The 19827-nt window shown below is 40.4% G+C and overlaps 4 long non-coding RNA genes across 4 annotated transcripts; 1 reads left to right on the plus strand and 3 right to left on the minus strand.

Moving 5' to 3' along the window:
* Nucleotides 1-1096: 1096 nt before the first annotated feature.
* LOC145440575 (uncharacterized) lies at nucleotides 1097-2323 on the minus strand. The gene is made up of 2 exons (XR_013915562.1): nucleotides 1804-2323; nucleotides 1097-1319 (listed from the first exon to the last, which is right to left on the minus strand). It is a non-coding gene; the product is annotated as an uncharacterized LOC145440575 (long non-coding RNA).
* Nucleotides 2324-3215: 892 nt separating this feature from the next.
* On the minus strand, nucleotides 3216-4442 carry LOC145440574 (uncharacterized). Its single transcript, XR_013915561.1, has 2 exons — nucleotides 3923-4442; nucleotides 3216-3438 (listed from the first exon to the last, which is right to left on the minus strand). It is a non-coding gene; the product is annotated as an uncharacterized LOC145440574 (long non-coding RNA).
* Nucleotides 4443-5338: 896 nt separating this feature from the next.
* LOC145440576 (uncharacterized) lies at nucleotides 5339-6565 on the minus strand. Its single transcript, XR_013915563.1, has 2 exons — nucleotides 6046-6565; nucleotides 5339-5561 (listed from the first exon to the last, which is right to left on the minus strand). It is a non-coding gene; the product is annotated as an uncharacterized LOC145440576 (long non-coding RNA).
* A 490-nt stretch (nucleotides 6566-7055) lies between these two features.
* On the plus strand, nucleotides 7056-7877 carry LOC145440573 (uncharacterized). The gene is made up of 3 exons (XR_013915560.1): nucleotides 7056-7247; nucleotides 7649-7715; nucleotides 7784-7877. It is a non-coding gene; the product is annotated as an uncharacterized LOC145440573 (long non-coding RNA).
* The last annotated feature ends 11950 nt before the right edge of the window (nucleotides 7878-19827 follow it).

Here is a 19827-nt window from a genome sequence, read left to right on the forward strand (position 1 = left end):
GTCTCTGCTAAATATCCCAACGTCCTAATCCTAGTGCGATTTTATTCTGACTCCGTGAAACACGAGTCTTCCAATATTGCATGATAGGAAGATTTTGAAATCCGAGAGGGAATTTCATTGCTCATATCGTAATATGAGAGTCGTTCCCAGCCTCCTTCCCCATACCACAAAAACCAACATATCTATAGTGAGTTATATCATCAATACGAACATACCTTCTTGCTGTCGCGACCAAACATTTTACTAACTCTCGACTATTTCATCTTTCAATAACACACAGGAGGAATTTTTATTCATGGGCTTTAGTAAAGAGGCCGTTCTCTCTCTTTCATGGTCATTCACGTGGAAGCTATATCCTCTCCTACTAGAGAGATTCTATCTTGCTCGACAATAGTTTCGCATAAAAGCAGCGGGTTGGTAACATCTAATCACTTGAACTGTCGATTTCAGCAGTTAAACATTCATCCTCCCGGATATTAAGCAACGAAGAAGTATGCGTTTTATATTGATGCTCGCTATGCTCGGTATGGCTTCAGCCAGCTGCTTCTACAGCTTAGGCTTGAACCTACCAGGTAAGATGAAATTCCGCATGTTTTTGTGGAATTCGTAGGGAAGGTACGTCAGTAATGTTGTATGTATGGTCATTTTGTTTTCTACATTCTTTCAGCTCGAAGCTTCTCTATCCCGACAAGTAATGTGGCAGCCTGCGCCGTTGCTGTACCAGTCCGTTCTTGTACACACAATAAAAAATTTACCTCGATTTACCGCGAAATGTCTGGAAGCAGGGTGGCCAGCCACTTGGCAGTAATATAACATTACCGTCACTCAATGTAAATTCAACTTACAACCGTCCGGTAATCTAACTTTACATGCCAGACTGTAATGTTACAGTCACCTCTGGTATATTCAATCTACATTCTCTTCTGTGTACATTTACCACCGAGACTGTAATTTTACCGCCTCACCTACCTACCTACCTACCTACAACCCTACATGCTGTCCTTGTAAATCAGATTACATGCCAGCTTGTAAATTCACGTCTCAGCCTACATCCATACCTATCCCAAAGCAACGCGATGCCAAAATACCGCAAAAGTTTCTTCACGCCCTCAAGACGACATTAGGACAACTGTATATTCATTCATGATTCACGATGAAAAAGTATTGCTGCTGGAGGTATAATTCTTGTTTAGGAGGCATGCAAATATAGCACGAGTGGTCCCAAGAAAAGATGAATTAATTCCAACGCCGGATAAACTTCCAATTCTTTCTTTTTCTCGTCTTCATTCCTTCTGTGTGACTGGTATCTTGCAGTTCCACTAAAAATAATTCATGCGTAAGTCGCTATACTAAGCCAAGTTGCTAACCTAGACATGACTTATAAAGACTAAGAAAAATAGGCTAACAAAAATATAACAAGTTTTGAGGTACCGGTACTGGAACATTGTGAGTTGACGACTCCTCATTTAACATGATATAGCAGAGATTCATGACTTAAATGATCAATGTGTTGAAAGAAAAGGTGCCTCATTTAATGCGGCATGTGAGCCAAACATATCGAGCAGTGGATGAAAACATATCTAAGCTATGACCCGATAAATGTCAATAACAAGCTAACAGTTTCAACTACTCGGCGGCAGAGTATGTGGTGTCGCAGGCCATTACACAAGTCGACTAATATCCCAAAATAGAACTGAGAATGGGGCGACTGAAATATTTAAATCTTGAAACCAAAGTCATCCGGGTGGTGTGCACAGTCGTAGATATTCACGGTAACTAATACTATACAGTAGGCTACTGTACCTTTTACGATGTGCATCCCATTCATCAGTCCTGACAATCTTCAACGAAAGTCTCTACTTTCTTCAATCACAAGTCACAAGCTTCGCACCGTCAGCCTTTGCATGCCCAAAGCTCAATATTAATGGCCGACCAGTCGGCTACTCGGCTCGACACGCAGACGACTTTGAAATAAGTGATATTCATCCGCTCACATATGCCACCAATAATATTTACTGTCCACGTTATAATGTTCAATCCAGGTTGGTTTTTCAAACAGAAACATCTATCAACACCTATAGTCCCTTTCTTTTGCATCTAATTTCGTATATATTGATATTTATTGCTCCACGTGTGGTTCCCTACTTACTTACCTAACCGGACGCTATTTGTGATGTCACAGTTGACTGTTGGTTGTTTACTACGAATCTCAGAATAACCTGCAACGCGCAACATAAGGTAACCTATTATAGGTCGCCGTGTCCGCCATTAAGAAATGGTCAACTGAGCCTGCTGATGTGCTGATATTTCTAGTTTCAGGAATAATTTTATATATCCTAAACTGATTTTTGTAACTCATTAGCCCTATCTGTTACAACAAATCTAAACGCCGAGACCGACCGTGTAGCCATAGCCTTATAATATAATTTATATGGTGTAACTACATTGTCAGCTGCTTCTTGCACCCAACTATGCACTATACCGAAATTGGTACTAGGGTCAATCAGTTCCGTGTGACCTAATCCTGTCTCGCGAACGAGGTTGAATCAGGTCAAATCGCAACGAGAATGATATCACAGTGACATGCACTTCCACGTATCCACTGGTTGCTGGGGCTTGGAAGCTAATCAATTTTGCCAATAGCTTGGTAAAATGCCGTAGCGAGTAACTGTCAGTAACCTTGCGAAGAAATTCTGGTAACTTGACTTAGCAGCTAAATTAATGTAATATTACATATCAAAATGTAAAATGACAAACTACACGCTGCTATTAGCTGCGACCGGTAATTCGTTGTAAAATTTACAGAAATTTCTTTGTAAATCTACCAGATTTTTTTGTGTGTACACACAATAAAAAATTTACCTCGATTTACCGCGAAATGTCTGGAAGCAGGGTGGCCAGCCACTTGGCAGTAATATAACATTACCGTCACTCAATGTAAATTCAACTTACAACCGTCCGGTAATCTAACTTTACATGCCAGACTGTAATGTTACAGTCACCTCTGGTATATTCAATCTACATTCTCTTCTGTGTACATTTACCACCGAGACTGTAATTTTACCGCCTCACCTACCTACCTACCTACCTACCTACCTACCTACAACCCTACATGCTGTCCTTGTAAATCAGATTACATGCCAGCTTGTAAATTCACGTCTCAGCCTACATCCATACCTATCCCAAAGCAACGCGATGCCAAAATACCGCAAAAGTTTCTTCACGCCCTCAAGACGACATTAGGACAACTGTATATTCATTCATGATTCACGATGAAAAAGTATTGCTGCTGGAGGTATAATTCTTGTTTAGGAGGCATGCAAATATAGCACGAGTGGTCCCAAGAAAAGATGAATTAATTCCAACGCCGGATAAACTTCCAATTCTTTCTTTTTCTCGTCTTCATTCCTTCTGTGTGACTGGTATCTTGCAGTTCCACTAAAAATAATTCATGCGTAAGTCGCTATACTAAGCCAAGTTGCTAACCTAGACATGACTTATAAAGACTAAGAAAAATAGGCTAACAAAAATATAACAAGTTTTGAGGTACCGGTACTGGAACATTGTGAGTTGACGACTCCTCATTTAACATGATATAGCAGAGATTCATGACTTAAATGATCAATGTGTTGAAAGAAAAGGTGCCTCATTTAATGCGGCATGTGAGCCAAACATATCGAGCAGTGGATGAAAACATATCTAAGCTATGACCCGATAAATGTCAATAACAAGCTAACAGTTTCAACTACTCGGCGGCAGAGTATGTGGTGTCGCAGGCCATTACACAAGTCGACTAATATCCCAAAATAGAACTGAGAATGGGGCGACTGAAATATTTAAATCTTGAAACCAAAGTCATCCGGGTGGTGTGCACAGTCGTAGATATTCACGGTAACTAATACTATACAGTAGGCTACTGTACCTTTTACGATGTGCATCCCATTCATCAGTCCTGACAATCTTCAACGAAAGTCTCTACTTTCTTCAATCACAAGTCACAAGCTTCGCACCGTCAGCCTTTGCATGCCCAAAGCTCAATATTAATGGCCGACCAGTCGGCTACTCGGCTCGACACGCAGACGACTTTGAAATAAGTGATATTCATCCGCTCACATATGCCACCAATAATATTTACTGTCCACGTTATAATGTTCAATCCAGGTTGGTTTTTCAAACAGAAACATCTATCAACACCTATAGTCCCTTTCTTTTGCATCTAATTTCGTATATATTGATATTTATTGCTCCACGTGTGGTTCCCTACTTACTTACCTAACCGGACGCTATTTGTGATGTCACAGTTGACTGTTGGTTGTTTACTACGAATCTCAGAATAACCTGCAACGCGCAACATAAGGTAACCTATTATAGGTCGCCGTGTCCGCCATTAAGAAATGGTCAACTGAGCCTGCTGATGTGCTGATATTTCTAGTTTCAGGAATAATTTTATATATCCTAAACTGATTTTTGTAACTCATTAGCCCTATCTGTTACAACAAATCTAAACGCCGAGACCGACCGTGTAGCCATAGCCTTATAATATAATTTATATGGTGTAACTACATTGTCAGCTGCTTCTTGCACCCAACTATGCACTATACCGAAATTGGTACTAGGGTCAATCAGTTCCGTGTGACCTAATCCTGTCTCGCGAACGAGGTTGAATCAGGTCAAATCGCAACGAGAATGATATCACAGTGACATGCACTTCCACGTATCCACTGGTTGCTGGGGCTTGGAAGCTAATCAATTTTGCCAATAGCTTGGTAAAATGCCGTAGCGAGTAACTGTCAGTAACCTTGCGAAGAAATTCTGGTAACTTGACTTAGCAGCTAAATTAATGTAATATTACATATCAAAATGTAAAATGACAAACTACACGCTGCTATTAGCTGCGACCGGTAATTCGTTGTAAAATTTACAGAAATTTCTTTGTAAATCTACCAGATTTTTTTGTGTGTACACACAATAAAAAATTTACCTCGATTTACCGCGAAATGTCTGGAAGCAGGGTGGCCAGCCACTTGGCAGTAATATAACATTACCGTCACTCAATGTAAATTCAACTTACAACCGTCCGGTAATCTAACTTTACATGCCAGACTGTAATGTTACAGTCACCTCTGGTATATTCAATCTACATTCTCTTCTGTGTACATTTACCACCGAGACTGTAATTTTACCGCCTCACCTACCTACCTACCTACCTACCTACCTACCTACCTACAACCCTACATGCTGTCCTTGTAAATCAGATTACATGCCAGCTTGTAAATTCACGTCTCAGCCTACATCCATACCTATCCCAAAGCAACGCGATGCCAAAATACCGCAAAAGTTTCTTCACGCCCTCAAGACGACATTAGGACAACTGTATATTCATTCATGATTCACGATGAAAAAGTATTGCTGCTGGAGGTATAATTCTTGTTTAGGAGGCATGCAAATATAGCACGAGTGGTCCCAAGAAAAGATGAATTAATTCCAACGCCGGATAAACTTCCAATTCTTTCTTTTTCTCGTCTTCATTCCTTCTGTGTGACTGGTATCTTGCAGTTCCACTAAAAATAATTCATGCGTAAGTCGCTATACTAAGCCAAGTTGCTAACCTAGACATGACTTATAAAGACTAAGAAAAATAGGCTAACAAAAATATAACAAGTTTTGAGGTACCGGTACTGGAACATTGTGAGTTGACGACTCCTCATTTAACATGATATAGCAGAGATTCATGACTTAAATGATCAATGTGTTGAAAGAAAAGGTGCCTCATTTAATGCGGCATGTGAGCCAAACATATCGAGCAGTGGATGAAAACATATCTAAGCTATGACCCGATAAATGTCAATAACAAGCTAACAGTTTCAACTACTCGGCGGCAGAGTATGTGGTGTCGCAGGCCATTACACAAGTCGACTAATATCCCAAAATAGAACTGAGAATGGGGCGACTGAAATATTTAAATCTTGAAACCAAAGTCATCCGGGTGGTGTGCACAGTCGTAGATATTCACGGTAACTAATACTATACAGTAGGCTACTGTACCTTTTACGATGTGCATCCCATTCATCAGTCCTGACAATCTTCAACGAAAGTCTCTACTTTCTTCAATCACAAGTCACAAGCTTCGCACCGTCAGCCTTTGCATGCCCAAAGCTCAATATTAATGGCCGACCAGTCGGCTACTCGGCTCGACACGCAGACGACTTTGAAATAAGTGATATTCATCCGCTCACATATGCCACCAATAATATTTACTGTCCACGTTATAATGTTCAATCCAGGTTGGTTTTTCAAACAGAAACATCTATCAACACCTATAGTCCCTTTCTTTTGCATCTAATTTCGTATATATTGATATTTATTGCTCCACGTGTGGTTCCCTACTTACTTACCTAACCGGACGCTATTTGTGATGTCACAGTTGACTGTTGGTTGTTTACTACGAATCTCAGAATAACCTGCAACGCGCAACATAAGGTAACCTATTATAGGTCGCCGTGTCCGCCATTAAGAAATGGTCAACTGAGCCTGCTGATGTGCTGATATTTCTAGTTTCAGGAATAATTTTATATATCCTAAACTGATTTTTGTAACTCATTAGCCCTATCTGTTACAACAAATCTAAACGCCGAGACCGACCGTGTAGCCATAGCCTTATAATATAATTTATATGGTGTAACTACATTGTCAGCTGCTTCTTGCACCCAACTATGCACTATACCGAAATTGGTACTAGGGTCAATCAGTTCCGTGTGACCTAATCCTGTCTCGCGAACGAGGTTGAATCAGGTCAAATCGCAACGAGAATGATATCACAGTGACATGCACTTCCACGTATCCACTGGTTGCTGGGGCTTGGAAGCTAATCAATTTTGCCAATAGCTTGGTAAAATGCCGTAGCGAGTAACTGTCAGTAACCTTGCGAAGAAATTCTGGTAACTTGACTTAGCAGCTAAATTAATGTAATATTACATATCAAAATGTAAAATGACAAACTACACGCTGCTATTAGCTGCGACCGGTAATTCGTTGTAAAATTTACAGAAATTTCTTTGTAAATCTACCAGATTTTTTTGTGTGTAGGCCGTGTCACACTCCACCACCAGTCGTGAGTTGCGTCTCCGCGAACAGCAATAAGTGTATCTACATCCCGGGATCATATGAATGTATCAGGGTCCAAAGACCAGTTTGCCCCGCGCCACAACAACCTAAGAAAAAGTTCAGCTTTAGATGAACCAACTCCAGTAAGTAGGCCCGCACATCTGATTCACTGTCGTCTTGGATCAGAATCTTTCTCATGGCGGTATCGCAATCTTGAAGCGAAATATCAGCTTTTGTCGTTACTGACATTGCTACTTAACTATATGTATGAGTCGAGTACTGTCGAATCTATATGCAACTTGACGGAGCTGACGCGGCGATTTCTATCGCGAATTACCGGTTCCGTCCACTGGCTTCAGCCGACGACATTGAAGGCGAAGGCGATTTGTCATCGAGAAAATCAGTGCTGTCGCACATCTGATCTTTTCCTGTTGTTGGTCGCCATTACATTCGTGACAAGTCTAATGTACAAATTATCGGACTTCTCTTTTCTTCTGTATCAAAATGATAAACCATTTACCTCGTGACGATTTCCACCTGACAGAATGCACAAGCTCCCGCCTTCAACAAAGCAACAGAATCCAATTGCGTTCGACATGCTAGACTTAAAGGTAAGCATAAGAACGTTTCTAGGTTAAGATCAGGTATAATTTATGTTTTCTGTCTATTCGCATTACAGAGTTCGACAAGACCCGACGAATTTCGAATTTCTGCTCTCTCTCTTTGTTGCAAAACCGCATCATGAGAAACAGTCGTTGAAAATAATAATAAATCATAGCCAGGCCTGTTTATTTTCGGATTTCTCCAAAAATAACAAAAATAGCTTAGTTTTGGATGTTTTCAAATGTTATTTTTGGAGAATCTCCAAAAATAAGAAATGAAGGTGTTTTTAGCCCTAATACTACTAGAAAATGTCACCGAAAGTATGTTATTATCATGTTTTCATGTCCTCCAACACATCGACAATATCTCTGATCTTGATCTAACTTTCCAATACTTTCGTCATAAAGTCTTTGGCCTGGAAAATGCCCTCCAAAGAAAAATCAGTGAGCGACGCACGGCCGAGACCATTCTCCCACTAGATTTTCGAGAAATCGGCTTCGACCATCGCAGTTGTGGGAAATATCGGGCCTATATGGGTCTAAAGAACCGCCGGATGGCTTCAAACTCTCTTCAATCTTCCAAGCCATTTGCTCCTGACAAGCGCACGTAAATAATGAGTCCGAAAGTGACGTCCATTTTGTATCAGAGAGACATGGATTGGAATTGATCTTCCATATCATGTATCTCCTCCAATTGTTCGACAGCCGACCCTGGTGTTTGTCGATCAATTCACTGAGCTGTAAATAAAGTAGTCTATATATATATGTATCACTGTTGTTTATATTATTAGAATCTAAAAGAGGAAGTCGTGTTTGTCGTGTCCTCTCACTTAGTGCCCGTGAAGTTGCACCAGTTGGTGTGGTAGACAGAGCGGGTCCCTTTCATTGTCGGCAACTTATATTTTCTTTATTACGTCGATGAGCCCTGCAATGACGTTCCCGGCTGCCCCAAACTGCTGAACCTCGAACCTCGAACCGGCTGCTTCTCCTATTCATCGATGTTCCCGATAAGACCGAGGACTGCAAACCCCTGATCATCCACGAAGCTGGGTGCCTCAGGGAATTTGACAGCCCAGCACCCCCTGACATTATCCCAGTCCTTAGCTGGGAACAGAGCTCGAAGGCGTTCGACCAGGCGATGGAGCTCCTCATGTTGCTCCACAATCAGAAGGCCAAGTCCCTGAAGCTTCGTGACGGTGGTGCTCAGCTCTCCAGCTCTTTGACCATGCGATCGACGGTGATCACTTGGATCCCCCACTGCGGCAAAGGTGCACAGGCCGGACCTATCCCATTCATAACCTCGAGGAGTGTGGTGCGGTGTCCAGTCAACCAAGCCGTCACCTTCTTCATTGACAACCATAACTGCTGTCAACTTGGGGCACGTACTTTTCATCTCCTGGATCAAGTTCTGTTGCCGTCTGAGGTAGCCATTCAGTCCCATGATCGTGTGGACAAAGTAATTGTTGTATAGAGGTGGCGGTATACGGCCTGCGATACAAGGTCCAATGGTGCAGCCCGCACGACACTGGCACGATTTCAACCGTGCCTCTTCTTCAACCCTTGTCGCCATGCCTCTGATCCGTCTAGCGAGTGGAAGTACTTTTAGCGTTTCGGAGACCCCCTCCCTCACACACATGTTGTTTATGTGTGTGTGTGTGTGTGTGTTTTTATGAGTTTCCAGGTTGTTTCAGAAGTATTTACACTGCTCTGACTCGTTTATTCCACGAAAAAACTTGAAAAAACATCATAAAAAAAAAGCTTATTTTTGGATGTTTTCAAATCTTATTTTTGGAGAATCTCCAAAAATGAAACCCAACATCCAAAAATAAACAGGCCTGATCATAGCTGATCAAAATATTTTGTGAATGCATTCTGTGCTGCAATATATACTTGGGATTCATGAGGAAAGTTGAGGTTGAGAGGGTGCGCAGGCAGTAAACACGGGATATACTCGGGACCAATTTCAGTTCAAGTCAAACTCGTTTAAGTCATGTAGAATTTGGTGGAATGTACCCTCTAAGCTGCGCGCATGCTCTGATGACAAAGTCTGCGTGCTCAGAAAATGTGTGGCGCGCACAAAAAGCCGATTACATGTTTCCCAAGAGACCGCGCTGTGAGCTGATGCGTGCCCGCAGACTTGTGAAAAATTAGAGGGAACATTGCTTAGGTCACGTCGACGCGTTAAATATGTTGGAATCTCGACATGCAACAGAAGAATAACCTGGTAGTTATGCCAACCCTGCATGTTCAGTGTTCATTGGAAATAGTCAGGTCGTGTTTTTTGGCATTTCAAAAACCAAATGCCAAAACTTTCAAACAAATTAAAACGCCAGAAACAAAGGCTGTTTGAAAATAGATATTTTTGTGAAAGATTTAGGTAGAAAAGTCAATAATTGGATAGTATTTCATACTGAAACGAACCGAAATATTTTCGGCTGGCACTCGTCAGGGGTAATCATCAGCAAGTAGTAGAGAATTGGAAATAACATTGCATATCAACCTTCGTATCTCAAAGTCAGTCATACTAGCCGCCGAGTTAAATCAGTTCTGCGAAGGATTGATTGCGTTGTCCCATTTGACATATTTCCGAGTTACGATTGTTGATATGCAATGTTCTTCCCAATTCTCTTCTAGTTGTTGACTATTACCAATTACCCCTGACGAGTGTCAGCCGAATATATTCGAGTTCATTTCAATATGAATACACTATTCAATTGTATATTGAAGTTCTGTACCTCCAAGAAGCTCTTTAAAAGTCGATACGTATTGAAATGTGTCTACATGCAGCAACAAAACAAGTGTGTAACGCTAAACTCCTAGATTGGGGTCCGTGAACCCTTCGTAAGGCCGCAGTCTACCATCCAAGGATCTATATAATGCGAGTGAAACTCTTAGAGTCGATTCAAAAAGTCAAGCAAGGAAATCTGGAATTTCGATGTAATGTGTATCGATCAACCTGGGTAGTAAGTGATATCCAGCAATTAGGAATATCGCTAGGGTTGCATTAAAAACAAATGGTTGTTTAAAACACATTGAATAAAACATCTTTCAAACAAAGGCCATGTTTTAAACAAACGCCTATTTGAAAAAAAAGTTTTTTCCTAAAGTTGTAATATCATGTCACAATTTTGTAAATACTTTCCAGAAAACATGTTGTATGAGCCTACAGACAATTATACCAGTCGATATAACCTACGTATACGATATGGTATGGTTGGAACCCTCAAAATAGTCGGTTCAACAGCTATAGTACGTAGATATTTCGTGAAAGGAGCTGCACGCTATATTTTCAATTGCCAATCTCAATCCACTATGACGTCACAATTGAAAATTCGTGACGTTATGTCTTACAAAAAAAAAACAAAGAAAGCAATAAAGAACATGGTTTTTTTTGACAAGGGCATTGTTTAAAACATTTTTGTTTTCAATTGATTTTTGTTTTAAATGCAACCCTACATGTAGTTCAATGACTAGGCATTTTCCTGTTGTCACCGGTCGTGCATATTACTACCTCATGTATAGCCGACAAGCGCGAATTCCATTTACTTTCAACTTGTTTGTGGAAATGTCAGTATTTGGTGCAATAACTGCTAGACTGTGTCCCGTTTTTGTTTGCTCATTGGAGATTTTTTTCATATTATATTGAATGTTGAAGCCAGTCGTGAGCCACTCGATTTCTAACCATTGGATGGAGAGTGAGAGCCTGTGTTTGAAACGTGTCAGCAACGATTATGATTTGTAATCATAAATGGTATTGTGATCTGTGTGAATGCAGGCAATTATGCATGCATGTCGAATCGACTAATCGGAATAGATATTGCACTAGCAACCGGTCGGCTTTGTATGGGATGAATTGACTTTCCAACACCGTTGTCAATTCGGTTTTTACTCTCGCTGTTTGATGGCACAAAGTGGATGCTGCACGTTTTGTGACTTGTGACGTGTTATATGTAAGATTAAACTAAACATCGTTTTACATCGTTAATTCGAGTATACAAACATGAATTCCTGGCGATGGCACAACTGTAAAAATAAAATCTGAAAATTGCGAATATTAAGCTATATTTGGTGTTTTGTTTGGCATATGCCAAAAATAACACTGCCTGCCGATTTGATAGGTCTATAAACTCTTTTGCGAACTACCATAATCATATATTGGTCCGGCTGTACTCTCATACGAAGTTAAAAATCAATGTAACATTGAACTATAGACATGGCCGCATTTGTGTGGCATTTGGAAAACAAACTAGACCACGAGCAGTTGCATAAATCTATTAATAAATCTACCAATTGGCCTCTTTCGGCCAATGGTTCTTAACCTTTGCTAACCTGCCGAACACCAACCCCAATCTGCAAGCCTTCACGGAGCTTCAAATTTGAGTTGAGTCATGAAATCAAAAACCTACTAAAATACGCATCTAATACATTAATAGATTATAGCGTGTCCTGTAATCGGCGAGCGCTCTGCTAGGTCCGCGTTAAGATACATTTAGGATAAAGTTAACACGCCAGCGTATGGCACAATGGAGAACAACATAACAAGAGGCAGGCCTATCATGCGAATCAGCGAAAGCAATGGTAATTAAATCGGGATAATCAATGAGAGTTATACGCCAGGCCATAAATAACGTTCAGAGATTAATCTAGTGGTCGCCCTGATACCGGGGTGCGAAATATTATGCACGCTAGGGATGGTGCGAAATCCAGGCCATATTAGGACACAAAAATGCTGCAATACATGCTGACTTTAACGTCACCATGTGTATCAACTGAAACAATCAAATGATATAATAATCCCATAAAATCAATATCTTCCGTCGCTTTGCCAACAACTTCGACGAGGAACTGCAATGTAATATAAGCTTACGCCTCAAGGTTCTAGCTAGGCCACACCGGACAATGTTTACGGCGTATCACAATATTGATGTTGATATTGAGCAGCGTGTAAAACGAGTTTCCATACTTACTACCGATATCAGCAAATTAACTAGTTACACAGTAGCCAACACCCAATCGCACCGTCGCTTGGCCAAGTTATCCAATACCCCGATCCCACGGATTTGGCTTTTATGATACAATAAACGTATCAAATCAAGATGGGTGCCGTACTCATGCTAGATATATTGCATTAGATAACGATGTATTCTTAATATCTATTTCATCGATTGGTTGAATAAGCAGCTTTCGCTGACCACTTACATGTTGTGTATTTAGTTCTTGATGTACGATTACGGGTCAAGCTCACAGCAGAGAGTCACTAAAGATCCACAGACGGATAGTTGGATATTTCGAGAAAGCATTTGCTACAAAGCAAGTACAATTGTTGAGATTGTCAAGGTGTATGCTCGTTCAGTGTTATCTTTTATGATGCCAGCCCAATGCATACCGTGGCCGGAAGTTAAAATGCAAAGAATTTTAACCAAGAATGTTATTATGACGAGTAAAATTGTAATATACATGAGAAAGGTTCGCACGTCACTGAGCAGAACCTACCAAGGTTCTTCTGTGAACGTGAACCTCTAAATTTGTAAGATTCACAAACAGAACGCGAACGTGAACCTCACGTTCACACCACCCCTCTACTATTATTTTGTCGGAGGGAATGCCATACCCAAATTCCAAGCAAGAATGCTCTTGAAAATGAATCGCGCGAAGTACGAATAAAATTTTCGAGTTGAAGAAATCCGACCAATAATATTCCACTTCATGGTAATTAGCAAAGTAATATCGAGGTAATTTAGCGTATCGTATAATAGCGTACAATTGCACACTGCATCTCGTACGCCCTACTTTGATGTTTCGTACCTGCAAATGGGGTCGTGGACCCCTGTTTAGGAACCGCTGGTCTAGAGCAACAATTTGCAGGTATGTCAGAGGCAAAACTTTGTTGAACTACATCTAAATCCAGGCATTACTTGGTCGGACACGCTTGCGATTAAATCACTGCTTATTGCTCTACTGCGAGGGCATATAAGATATTAGTCATCACATAGCGCGGAATGCGTGAATCAAGGTCTCGTCATAACGCTGAACGAGCCCACAATTTGTTCTGGATAAATAAAATGTCTTTTCATGCGGGCGTTGAACGCGCTATGCATTCTTTATTATGAATGGGAAATCTTTCAAGGGGTAGAAACAGTTGCTATTACTCTTCCGTGTCCGTAGAAAAGCACGCGTGCTTTCATAATTCGATAACATCAATATAGGATGAGTTCCATTTTCAAAATCTTTGTATCAAATATATATCGATATTTGACCGAGTGGCTTATCCAAATATGTAATATCGTCTTTTTATGAGGTCCATGCCAGCGGTGTCACTGTTAGGGGAGCAAGCAGTCGGTAGTAAGATTCCACTTAAAATATATTTACGACAGCTACCAAGACTTGAAAAGCAAATGATCTGAGCTATCGGACTTTCAAATACTTAGTCGAAAGTATTTCATAGGCAATTTGGAATGATGAGTTGATTTCGGCGTCGTCCTTTTGAGTGATTCTTTATGTGTATTACAGCCATCAAAATCGTATTGGTTAACGTGATTAACCAAATGGTGGAAGGATGTCAAAGCGTTAGTCCATAATAGGACAGTTTCAAATATAATAATATTATTAATGATAATAATAATGCAGTGTACATTTCTCTTATTTCCATGTTCTGGGTCAGGGTACGTGTGCCATTGAAAGACTATATCCCATCGCAAACTTGTCGTGTTTTAAGATTATGGAATTATTATTAAATATAGAACTAAATTGAACTTAACGAGTTTCCAAGTAAGAGAAAAGTTGTTTTGTACACAGAGTTGGATCAATTACAATTACTTTCTTGAATGTTTCAATTACATTTCAATTATAACTACTCAATGCTAAAAATGTCAAATTACAATTAGAATTACAATTACTGTTAAACATGTAATTGATTCGGTAGAGAGGTGTTCTTTGACAGCCGTAGTGACGTAATTAGCAACAATCTCGAGCTATTCAGTATTCATGTTTCAGTCATGATACGTAGAATACCCTTTAATTAAAAAAAACTCGAACGTATTCGAACTATTCCTAATCATGAGTACTGAAAACTACAAACACAGAAAAATGTTTCAAGCGACTGTTAACAACCAAAAGTTTAAGCGACTAACATCGAATAGGCTACAGGACAGTCAATGAAATGTAATCAACCGATTAGGCTATTCAGAGCTGAGTGAGGATAATGAAATGTAATTGGTAAGGCATCAGCGATAAGGGTGATACCGAGAAGATGTGTAAAATTACAATAATTGTACCTCCTGATAACTAAGAATAACAACATTTTGGTTCGCACTTACATTTAAACTTGCTCGGAAACTGTTGGATTGCATTTGATGAACATTACGGTGTAAAAATATCTGGTCCCAGTAAAGTTGGCCAAGATTCGAGGTAAGATTGGGATAACATCTCAACAAATGCGTGATCAAGTTTGATGAAGCCTTGATTGGAAACTTGAATTTCTTTTTTTGCAATTGTTGCAGAAAGCCTCGGTACTGGTCAGAGATTTAAAAATAAAACTCTGACCGCGGTGTAGGAAATTGTTCAGCACAGGTTTCAGAAGAGCTTATTTGCTGCTAATCCATTTTTGAAATATCAAGATTTAGTTTAGTCCACTGGTTCTCTAACTTGTTTTAGACATGCCCCCCTTTATGACAGTGAAATATTTCGTGTCCCCCTTATCGTCATATCACACAATGAAACCAGAATGCTAGCATTCCTTACTGATAGTTTGATTTTATGGAAGGTTATGACTGTTGTTGAGAGAATTCTCTAATATGAAATTCCGACTATACACAGAGCAACAACTATGAAATGGAGGTGAATCGCGCCAAGCGTGAAAAAATTTAGGTTTACCGGAGCTTCCAACCCCCACTCAGATGCTTTCACGCCGCCCAAGGGGGGCACGCGCGACAGTTTGACAACCACTGGGTTAGCCTATATTGTGATTCACGAAGCTTTCCGGCCCTGTGGATATACAGCTGTATCAGCTGTATTAGCTGTATTATCCACAGGGCCAAGTTTTCCGCGTTGCTACTGAAGTATGGGAAACAGTTTAGCATGACTGAATTATCTAGTTATAACACGACACGCATATAACACCGATGTAAATAGGCTAATTATTACAGGTGGCGACTGTGTACTAAGGCCTTAAGGCCGTGCTGCCCCTCGTCGCTATCCTGGCCCGTACCGGATTTTCACTGGTGTGGCGAATAAATGATTGTTAAGCGGGCAACAAGTTTATTGTAAGCAGCATTTGAGCGAACTGACCAAAAGCACAATCAACGGCTTTATATATAAAGCGACGTGAAAATAGAAGAAAGCACTGTGCGCTTCGATGACCGCAGTGGTGGTGCCGCATGGTGTCGCCACAATTGATTGATTATTTTATGTTGTGATTGTCAGGTTTCCATAACAATGTAATTGAAATTGTAATTGAGCAAAATTTTTATCAAATTACAATTACAATTACACAAAACAGAAATGCTTCAATTACAATTACAATTACACAAAACAGAAATACTTCAATTACAATTACAATTACATGAAAAAATGTAATTAATTACATTCAGCTCAATTGCAAATTACAATTGATCCAACTCTATTGTACAATGCAAAAAATGAATTATTGAGGTTTTAGGATCAATTATTCTGGGACGTCACAGTATCATCATTGTAATATTTTTTTTATCAAATCAATACACCACACGATTGCAATGTCATGAAAAGATAGATGTGCATGGTAGGCGAGGTCGATATGTCAGATTATGGTCCGTTAGCCTCGAGGGCAGACAAGTGCAATATGGTAATGCTAGTGATGTAGGGTAGCATGTCGTCAATGGGATAAGGTTTTCTGTCAGGAATTTTTCGAAATGGTGGTGCAATGCTGAAGCCAGCTGAATCCAAGTTCATACAAACTTTCATGTACTAGAAGTTTAGAATTTTGTCCATATCTGGATGCGGGCAAATAGTGAATCCGGATCCGATCCTGTTTGAGAAAGACTTGCGAAATTTCTATCCGGTTAGAATCCAAAATCCTGATCCTGTACTTCACCTTTAGTATCTAACACATCTAACACATTCTAGATCAGTGGTTCTCAACCGCCGGTCCGCGGACCGGTGCCGGTCCGCGACGACTATTCTGCCGGTCCGCCAGACATTTTGTAATTTTATAGTTCAATTGCAAAATAAAATAAGTTGAAGTTATCCTAATTGATAAAAGAAGCAACACATCAATTTAGAACTGAATAAAAACATCCTCATTTTATTCGTACCAAGCATTTCGTAGTACGTCTGTTGGTGTGGTAGTGGGAAATGAGAAAAGGTGCTTGTCGCGACTCCGAAACGCTTCTTTTCTCGATATTATCGAAGAGAAGAAGAACATTCAAGTTGATGTATTCCAGAGGTTCCCAACCTAGGGGTCACGACCCGAACGGGTCAGTTTGCCTATTCTACGGAGTCGCGGGGACAGAAATGGAATACTAATGACCATTACAAGAATGTCATTGAACCCGCTGCTATCTGCAGTTCATTTCTGAATATTTTAGTTCATTTTGCAAAATAGAAAATAAAACGACCCCTAAAAAATGCGATCCAGGCATACAAGGTATCATCAGATCAGTCGATGCGTCGTTCTGAAGCGCCACCCACTATAACGTACAGTTGGAGTCTGGCCACCTCTATTAAAGTTACAATGTCGTGAGCCTATAGAAATCAATGGGATGGCAATTTTCCTTCCAGGAAAACTACAAGTGACCGATAGCGCTATGTGTCAACAAGTGGTTCCAAAACTGGGTTCGAGGTTCGTTTGGGGTCCACGAGACATTTTTTGGACCGCGAAGCACGTTCCGACAAATTCAAACTATCCAGAAAAATCAAATTTTTAGAATATAACAAAATTCAGGCAACTTCTTGTTAAATCAAACTCGATGGTGGGCGAAATAATATCATTAATGAACATAAAGTGGAATATTTTGGTGCTAAATTATTCAATTTTAAATTTAAGTCTCGCCTCGCGCGCTTTAGTGTCACTATGCATTTATCGATTTTGTTGTGCGTATGCGCACCCAGGAACAAAATACGCATAAATTTACAGAATTGAAATCTAAAGAATATTCCTGCATTCACAATTATGCGAGCACCGCTCAAGGCCGCTGATATACTTTCATCTGGGCGCGCGTAAAGAGCGGCTGCATTATCGGCGCTGAACGTTTCCGCGCCAGGACACACCAAGAGATAGAGCTGTTTGACCAACGCGCGACTTCGCCATAAGTGCGCTGGCAAAAAGATCACCGGCGGCATGTTGGCCGGAACCATCGATGTTGATATGTTCAAGAACCGAAATAGTCGTCACCGGATAGTCTTAATTTAAGCCGCGCGCGGTACAAATGCGACCCGCGGAGGAAAATCATTCTCCACGTGTTAAAATGCAAATTGAAAAATGATTTTTCCTTTATTTTGGTCTGTTACGTGTAAGTGACTTATATAATATTAAAGTAGCAACAATCATTACCTGGGTTCACGAGATAGCAACATGCTTCAACAAATTAATTGCTGTAATATTGACAAAATTTACTCCCCAAAAACTTCGCGATTCACCCAAGAAAGTAGCTGTGTACACTGATTTTCATAACACTTCTTGGTGCCGAAAGAAACAAATTAATAAGTCTCACATATGCCGTTAGCTAATTCGGCTCGTTCGTGAATCGCGTAGTAATACCGATGGTGAATTGGATGAACAAAGAGTAGTGTTGAAATTACCGGAAGCGGTACGAGGGGTCTGAAGGATTTTTTCCCCAGAAATTATGTTGATCGCCTTATGACGAGCAAGACCTCCGTTTTTAGGTGTTTTGTGTAAATTTGATAAGAGACCGTGAGTCATACAAAAGATTGCCAAGGGACCGTTTCGTGAAGTAGTCGGTAGTCGTGTAGTCGGTCAATCCACGGACTTCGACACACTGTCGCAGAATTTCATGAATGCCGTCATGAACACAAATAAAACTCTCAAAATGTCACTCTCCAGTAGCATTCTTGCAAAAAATGGTTGCATGCTTTTATCGCAATTGCATTTCGGGTTTATTCCATTTTTGAAGGTCCGCCGGTCCGCCGACTATTTTTTGAAGTTTTACCGGTCCGCGAGCTCAAAAAGGTTGAGAACCACTGTTCTAGATTACTGGTGCGCGAAATGGACTGTGCATCAGCATTTTAATATGATTTCCACACAAATCTGATGCATTATAATGAATATTCATTGCATAGATACTGTTCCATTTCAGATACCATTTCAGAAATCCGAGGCTTCAGTAGTCGTGTTGTTCGTCCGAAACATAAGCGTCACACCAATTACCTAATTACAAGTGCGCTTACATATATTGAAGATAGAGTTGGTAGTGCAGAAAGACTGGGTATCGATTTCGATCCTCAAACTTCCCTGCGCACGCCACTGTACATGCCGTACCACCACAACAGTCACAATTCGGCTACTGATCGAGCCAAGACAAGAGTATCATCACAAATAATTTGGATGAAGGGAGTGCGTGTATTTACCTCCAGAGAAACCCTAAGACTGGTTCAGGAAAGTGCTGGTGTTCCATGCGACACCAGTCAAGAACAACTGCAAAAATATTAGATTTATAATTGGTATTCTGAAAGGACAGCAGACAATTCAGATACTAATCGCGCATAATTGCCTGCAATCAATAATGGCGCGCCACCACAAATCATATGTGTGCGTTTTGTGTTTCTTTACATCCAGCGAACACTGGTGTTCCGCGAAACAACGGTTCAGAACCATTGAGCTCTAGTTTGCAGCATTTCCAGTCTAGACAAGCATCCTCGTTTACCGTGACAGAACTCTGTTCTAATTTTATTAACCCGCCAACAAAGAAATGGATTAATTTGACAAAAATCCAATACCAATCAGGTGGATGAATGGGATGATTTTTCGGAATTTTGAACTCTTTGCCGGAGATCTTCCACGGCTTGTAAGAGACAGGCTTGCTGTTTTCTGTCGTCTGGTATGTACAATGTACATTAGGGTTGTTCAGATTTGGGCATTTTTTTGGAAACTTGTTTTGCGTAGTTCCAAATGATAGTTTAGTACATA

Source organism: Botryllus schlosseri, chromosome 6 (genome assembly GCF_051294905.1).
Source record: "Botryllus schlosseri isolate E-star chromosome 6, Bs_hap1, whole genome shotgun sequence".
Lineage (NCBI taxonomy): Eukaryota > Metazoa > Chordata > Ascidiacea > Stolidobranchia > Styelidae > Botryllus > Botryllus schlosseri.